The 7,571-nt window shown below is 41.5% G+C and overlaps 1 non-coding gene across 1 annotated transcript; it reads left to right on the top strand.

Annotated features, from left to right (window-relative positions):
- Positions 1 to 2,146: 2,146 nt before the first annotated feature.
- Positions 2,147 to 2,221, top strand: Trnas-cga (transfer RNA serine (anticodon CGA)). Its single transcript has one exon. It is a non-coding gene; the product is annotated as a tRNA-Ser (tRNA).
- Positions 2,222 to 7,571: the final 5,350 nt, after the last annotated feature.

Genomic DNA, 7,571 nt, shown 5'->3' with positions numbered 1-7,571 from the left:
GATGGGGAGGCTATTGTTTCAGCAAGACGTTGACTCCGCCGCCGGCGAGTAGAGTGATACTATACGTGTATAAAGACCCTCACAATAAGGTGGCGTAAGGCTGTCGCACTGAAGGGAGACTGTTGAAAAATATGGTTGTGTAACCAAAAGAGTGGGCAATAATGTGGTTTAATGTAATCTTGAATAAAATCAACTTGCTCTAGGAGAAATATGTGTCGCATTATTTGTAGAACACCCCTCGAAATTTTGTTAAAACTGATTAATGAAGTTGTACTTTTGGGCGTATGGAGCTACGACTTAGTTGCACAGACTTTCGGTTTGTGGTACTAACAAGAAGCAAGTAGTGAATGAACCATGGCGGCTTCATGTCGATCTCTCGATAATATTTCCGGTCACTTATCTTTGGTTTGGCGAGATGGTGGCGTCTTCTGCGCTCTGTGACTCGACTGTCGAGAGTCGCAGAAGAGAGCTGGTTTTGGCAGGCCGAAGAATACAGTGGAGAGCCCGGCGGGAACACGACATGTGTACGCACGGAGCCGAGTTGACACGAACGCTTTCCTGCTACCTGTTGGCTGTTTGGTCTCGATGGCTGGACTGACAGGGCTGTGCTGAGAGATAATTTAAGGTGGCATTTATTCCTCTGGTTGTGTGGGCAGGTTCTTGTCTCCATGTCAATTTGCATTTGCAGTAGAGCCCTTAAGGATACAATTTACTCTGCAGACCGCTTAATTATTTATCTGACAGTATTCGTGTCCGATCTGGTAACAGCTGTGTACTCCGTTTATACTGTGCCCTTTCTTAATATTCTTTTGCCAGACGATTCAGTATTAGGGCAGTTGGTATTTTGTGAAGGTGGTGCCTGAAATAAGTTATGAGTTGCTGATGCATATATAAGGACTATTCTTGGTTCTTGCTTTATTACCTTGTTATAGTACGTTTAGCCTGTGGCAAGATTAAGGGGAAATTATGTGAACTGAAATGAGTTTGTGTAAACATGTTACGTGACAGTGACCCATCTAATTCAATCTAACATAGCTGCCTGTTAGTGGTACATATCTTTATAATTACTTATTTTCCTATGGAAGAAAGACTAGTGATAATTCGTTTATTTGGTATGCACGAGCTGCTCATAAAGTTGCCCCACTCCTAAGTTGTGAGCAGGCTGGTTTTAGTATTATTTCATGTTGATTAACTAATCAGGCGTGTCTCACTCTGTAGTAAATTATTATGCCTTATGGTATCTCAAGTCCTGACGTAGCATTAAGTGTTTTTTCTTCACAACGCACTCCGTGGCCATACAACCAGGGAGTATTGGCGAGCCCGGCTCCCTTCCCAGTTTGGCCGACCGTATCGAATATACTTCACTTCATGCGACATCCTGCCGGCCGGGGATTGTAGCTACTTATTGTTATTTTTTGCATCAGTGTAATTTAAAAAAAATAAATTTTTTGAGGCTTTGGCTTCCTGTAATACTGAAAGGCATTAATTAAATGTACATTTGATATCATTGTGATTTATCGTTCATGTTGTCTTAACCTAGGCTGTATTTTAAGTTTGGAGATTCAGTACTCCGTAATATCCAGGACTTCAAACTAGTTATATGACTCTACCCGGTGGAGTCAGAAGTAGGAAAAGGAAGAGAAGGAAAAGTTGTAGGTGATTATGGAATGGGAGTAAGGAATGAAAGAGAAAGCCGCCAGGTAGAATTTTGCACAGAGCATAACTTAATCTTAGTTAACACTTGGCTTAAAAATCATGAAAGAAGGATGTATACATGGAAGAGGCCTGGAGACACTGGAAGGTTTCAGATATGAAACTTCCTGGCAGATTAAAACTGTGTGCCCGACCGAGACTCGAACTCGGGACCTTTGCCTTTCGCGGGCAAGTGCTCTACCAACTGAGCTACCGAAGCACGACTCACGCCCGGTACTCACAGCTTTACTTCTGCCAGTACCTCGTCTCCTACCTTCCAAACTCTACAGAAGCTCTCCTGCGAACCATGCAGAACTAGCACTCCTGAAAGAAAGGATATTGCGGAGACATGGCTTAGCCACAGCCTGGGGGATGTTTCCAGAATGAGATTTTCACTCTGCAGCGGAGACGAGGTACTGGCAGAAGTAAAGCTGTGAGTACGGGGCGTGAGTCGTGCTTCGGTAGCTCAGTTGGTAGAGCACTTGCCCGCGAAAGGCAAAGGTCCCGAGTTCGAGTCTCGGTCGGGCATACAGTTTTAATCTGCCAGGAAGTTTCATATCAGCGCACACTCCGCTGCAGAGTGAAAATCTCATTCAGGTTTCAGATAGATTATATAATGGTAAGACAGTGATTTAGGATACAGGTTTTAAATTGTAAGACTTTCCAGGGGCACATGTGAACTCTGAACACAGTCTATTGGGTAAGAACTGTAGATTAAAACTGAAGAAAGTGAGAAAAGGTGGGAATGTGAGGAGATGGGATCTGGATAAACTGAAAGAACCAAAGGTTGTAGAAGAGTTTCAGAGAGAACATTGATTTAGAACGGGGGAAAGAAACACAGTAGAAGAATAATGGAGAGCTTTGAGGGATGAAATAGTAAAGGCAGCAGAGGATCAAGTAGGTAAAAAGACGAGGGCTAGTAGAAATCCTTGGGTAACAGAAGAGATATTGAACTTAATTGATGAAAGGAGGAAATATAAAAATGCAGTAAATGAAGTAGGCAAAAAGGAATACAAATGTCTAAAAAATGAGATCGACAGGAAGTGCAAAATGGCTAAACAGGGATGGCTAGAGGACAAATGTAAGTACATAGAGGCGCATATCACTAGGGGTATGATAGATATTGCCTACAGGAAAATTAAAGAGACCATTGGAGAAAACAGAACCACTTGTATGAATATCAAGAGCTCAGATGGAAACTCAGTTCTAATCAAAGAAGGGAAAGCAGAAAGGTGGAAGGAGTATATAGAGGGTCTATACAAGGCTGATGTACTTGAGGGAAATATTATAAAAATGGAAGAGGACATAGGTGAACATGAAATGGGAGATATGATGCTGCTTGAAGAATTTGACAGAGCAAAGAAAGATCTAAATCGAAACGATGCCCGGGTGTAGACAACATTCCGTGAGAACTAGTGATAGTCTTGGGAGAGCCAGTCCTGACAAAACTCTACCATCGGGTGAGCAAGATGTATGAGACGGGCGAAATACCCTCAGACCTCAAGAAGAATACAATAATTCTAGTCCCAAAGAAGGAACGTGTTGACAGGTGTGAGAATTACCGAAATATCAGTCAATGCTAATTCTAACACGAATTCTTTACAGACGAATGAAAAATGTGCTAGAATCTGACCTCGAGATAGATCAGTTTAGATTCCCTAGAAATGTTGGAAGAGGTGAGTCAATACTGACCCTACGACTTACCATAGAAGATATATTAAGGAAAGGCAAACCTACGTTTCTAGCATCTGTAGAGAAGGCTTGTGACTACATTGACTGGAATACTATCCTTCAAATTCTGAAGGTGGCAGGGGTCAAATACAGGGAGCGAAAGGCTAATTAAATTTTTTATAGAAACCAGATGGCAGTTATAAGAGTTGAGGCGTATGAAAGGGAAGCAGTGGTTGGGCAGGGGGTGAGATAGGGTTGTAGCTTATCCCTGATGTTATTCAATCTGTATATTGAGCAAGCGGTAAAGGAAACAAAAGAAAAATTTGTAGTACGAATTAAAATCCATGTAGAAGAAGTAAAAACTTTGAAGTTTGCCGATGACATTGTAATTCTGTCAGAGACATCAAAGGACCTGGAAGAGCAGTTGCATGGAATGGACAGTGTCTTGAAAGGCGGGTATAAGATGAACATCACCAAAAGCAAAACGAGGATAATGGAATGTAGTCTAATTAAATCAGGTGACGCTGAGGGAATTACATTAGGAAATTAAACACTTAAAGTAGTAGGATGTGTTTTGGTCTCAGGGGATCAAAATAACTGATGATGGTCGGAGTAGAGAGGATATAAAATGTAGATTGGCAATGTCAAAGAAAGCGTTTCTGAAGAAGAGAAATTTGTTAACATCCAGTACAGATTTAAGTGTCAGAAAGTCATTTCCGGAAGTATTTGTATGGCGTCTAGCCATGTAAGGATGTAGACATGGGCGATAACTAGTTTAGACAAGAAGAGAATAAAATGTGGTGCTACAGAAGAATGCCGAAGAGTAGATGGGTAGATCACGCTAACTAATGTGGAGGTACTGAACAGAAGTGGGGAGAAGAGGAATATGCGGCACAACTTGGTAGGTCATGTTCTGAGGCATCAAGGGGTCTCCAATTTAGTATTGGAGGACAGCGTGAAGGGTAAAAACCGTAGAGGGAGACCAAGAGATGAATACACTAAGCAGATTCAGAAGCATGTAGGATGGAGCAGTTACTTGGAGATAAAGAACCTTGCGCAAGATACAGTAGCATGGATGGCCGCATCAAACCAGTCTCTGGACTCAAGACCACAACAACAACAGTTACTGTTAAGAAATCGGCTGTACTGAACCGAGCTACTGTGTTTAACCTCTGTGAGTCCTTAATAAAAGTTTTCTGCGCTGCAGTTATCTGTCGCTAAACTTGCGTGAGTTGGTTGCGAGTCTGTCGGCGCAGACGGCTCCCATCGGTTGGAATTAGTTCTGCATGAGAGCTGGCCTCCTGTCATCTCGGGCAGCTGTTCTCCTTCTCGCCTGTTTTGAAGCCTCGTGCATTCGGCGTTCCAAACTGTGCTACGCTCTCCTCACGCTCCTCCCCCCCCCCCCCTCCATCCAACCTTCAAACCTTGCTACGTCAAGGGCTATTTGCCGTGTTTGATATTTAAGGTAAGTTCATTTACACTTTTTTCTTGCAAATCTTCTCCCCCCTAACAAGTTCTCACGTACTTTTGGTGAGCCAGAAAATGTAACCTCTGTTTTGTTATTGTTATTGTTTTCTATAGGTAGTTTTTCTTGGAGCCGTTGTGATCGACTTTATCGTAAATTTATGTACAGTAAATGTCGAGTCTTGCTATAAATTTAAAGACTTTGAGATCATTTGTTCTGATTCTTTAACCGCAATTTAAAATTGATTCTTGCGGTGGCCGTGCGGTTCTACGCGCTGCAGTCCGGAACTGCGGGACTGCTACGGTCGCAGGTTCGAATCCTGCCTCGGGCATGGATGTGTGTGATGTTCTTAGGTTAGTTAGGTTTAAGTAGTTCTAAGTTCTAGGGGACTGATGACCTAAGAAGTTAAGTCCCATAGTGCTCAGAGCCATTTGAACCATTTTTTTTTTAAATTGATTCTTGCTGGAGCAGTTGTGTTCGGGTATTATGGTAAATTCACACACAGTAGATGTCAAGCCTTGATATAAATGTAAGGTACTTCAAGATTATTTATTCTGATCATTTAACTCTTCTTCAAAATGCATTTTTCTCGCGGCCATAGTGCTCAGACTATTGTAAATTTTGTGTGCAGTAGGTATCAAGTGTGGGTATAAGTTTATAGGATTTGATATTAATTACTGCAAGTTAAAATTGAATACTCTTGTGGCCTCTGTGCTCTGGCCTTACTTACGCCGTCAGGTTATATAAGATTCAGAAATTTACTTAGTATTTCTAAACTCATACTGTCGTCAAATTTATTATAGTTCAAATGCATGAAAATAAAAGAGTGAATGAAGCCTTCCGATACCTCACGTCCTCACCCTCCGTTAACTTCCCTTGGGTATTTGTAAGAATACGTGTAGCCCCACGTCAGTGAAGAACTGCCGTAAAAGGTGGCTGGATAAGGTGAGTGTTGTGGGATGAGAGCACAAGTGTTTTTGAAGTTGGAACAAAAATGGAATAAACGGGAAGAAACAGAGTTCATATAAATAGAATGGAAGAGAGAACACTTCCAAACCTAATGCAGACCTAGAGGACGAACAGACGATGCAAGCATTCGGAAAAAAGGCAGCGAATCAGGAACAAGCAGAAAAAGTCAGTTTAGGCACTCCGTGAAGTGAAGAGAAAGAAGATTGAGAAATAAAAGAAAAGAAGTAGAAAAGGAAAAAGAAAAACAACGACGACGACAACATCAACAACAACGACAAATAGAACAAAAAGGTAAGTGACATTACACTCTCAAGAGAGAAATAAATTAATTGGATTGGAAGGAAAACCACTAAAGCCGGAAAAAGTAGTGAAAAGAGCCGGCTGAAATACTAGAAAGCACTTATCAACAAAAATCATATCGGCGTAGACGTTGTGTGTGGAACGTGGAATGCGAGGAAATTGAGAAAAAGATTGGAGTTAAAGCTTGTGAAATGGTTTTTACTAAATTATGTTTCCCTTAACAATTATATAGCATAAAATAATTGACAAAGAAGGGGCAATGTTTCTTGGTAACTATTCACCACAGATTATTTCAATATTTTACTTACAACACCTGACAGGTAAAATATTTATTGTTGGGTGCAGTTTGAATGTGTTAGGAGCATGCTGTTAGCTGCTTGATCATATTTACTGATCCTTAGCACTGAAATTTCTCTTTTGGAAGAATCGGTAATATGCGTCTGCATTTACAAGAAAATGTGCGAAAGTTTTTAGTAGAAGCGTCTGTGTTGAATTTACGTAGTGATAAGAGATTTTGCGGAGGAATGGTGATGGGCGATAACGTGGTTCCCGTGTCCAGATTGTGACACGAGTCATGAGGAATCACGAGGAAGAGAGAGGGTAGCGAGAGGGGGCTTCATTTTGTGGAGGCAGGTCCGCAAGAGGGAGCGGGTTTCGCGGTACAGGAGCTGAAGTAATGGAGTCTCGGAAAAACTCTTGCGTCGCGGTGGCAGCATCACGATCGCTATATCGGAATTTTTCTGCCTAGTGGCAGTAAATTAGAAGCTGTGCCTGTGGTTTCGAGCGTTAATACAAAGTGGCGCAGCTGTATGTTTCACTTTAAGCCGCCACAAAGCGTAACAACGAATGCAGACGAAAAGTTTGATACTGTCCACATACTGAAGTTGAGTGTATGTGCGCTTGGTTGTGTGTGTGTGGATTAGGGTTGGGGAGGAGGAGGATGGGAGTGGGGGCGGGGTATTCTAGCGTGGGTCTGTAAACAATATCAAATGGTTCAAATGGCTCTGAGCACTATGGGACTTAACATCTATGGTCATCAGTCCCCTAGAACTTAGAACTACTTAAACCTAAGTAACCTAAGGACATCACATAACACCTAGTCATCGTAAACAATATCTCTGACTCAGTAATTGTGCCATGATTTCATGTGTGCATGTTAAGTTAAATCTAATTATCAAGGAAATTTTGTTCTTCACACAATCATACACATAACTGAGTAACGGAAGCTGTCGTTTCCTATTTTACATCATTTTGTACATCGTGTGATTAGCGTTTTGCGATTGCATCTCTATGCCTATCATTGGTCAGAGATCGATAAAATTACTAACTACATTTTGTCCACTGCTACATCTCCATCTATACTCTGCACATTACTGTGAATTATATAATAGTATGACTCTCACTGTATCAATCATTAGTGTTTCTCCGTGTTCTGTTCACATTTGATTGTTTAAATGTCTTTGTTCGTGATGCA

Source organism: Schistocerca nitens, chromosome 2, assembly GCF_023898315.1.
Source record: "Schistocerca nitens isolate TAMUIC-IGC-003100 chromosome 2, iqSchNite1.1, whole genome shotgun sequence".
Classification (NCBI taxonomy): Eukaryota; Metazoa; Arthropoda; class Insecta; order Orthoptera; family Acrididae; genus Schistocerca; species Schistocerca nitens.
Note: the sequence above shows the minus strand (reverse complement) of the source record. Positions and strands in the feature narration are given on the sequence as shown.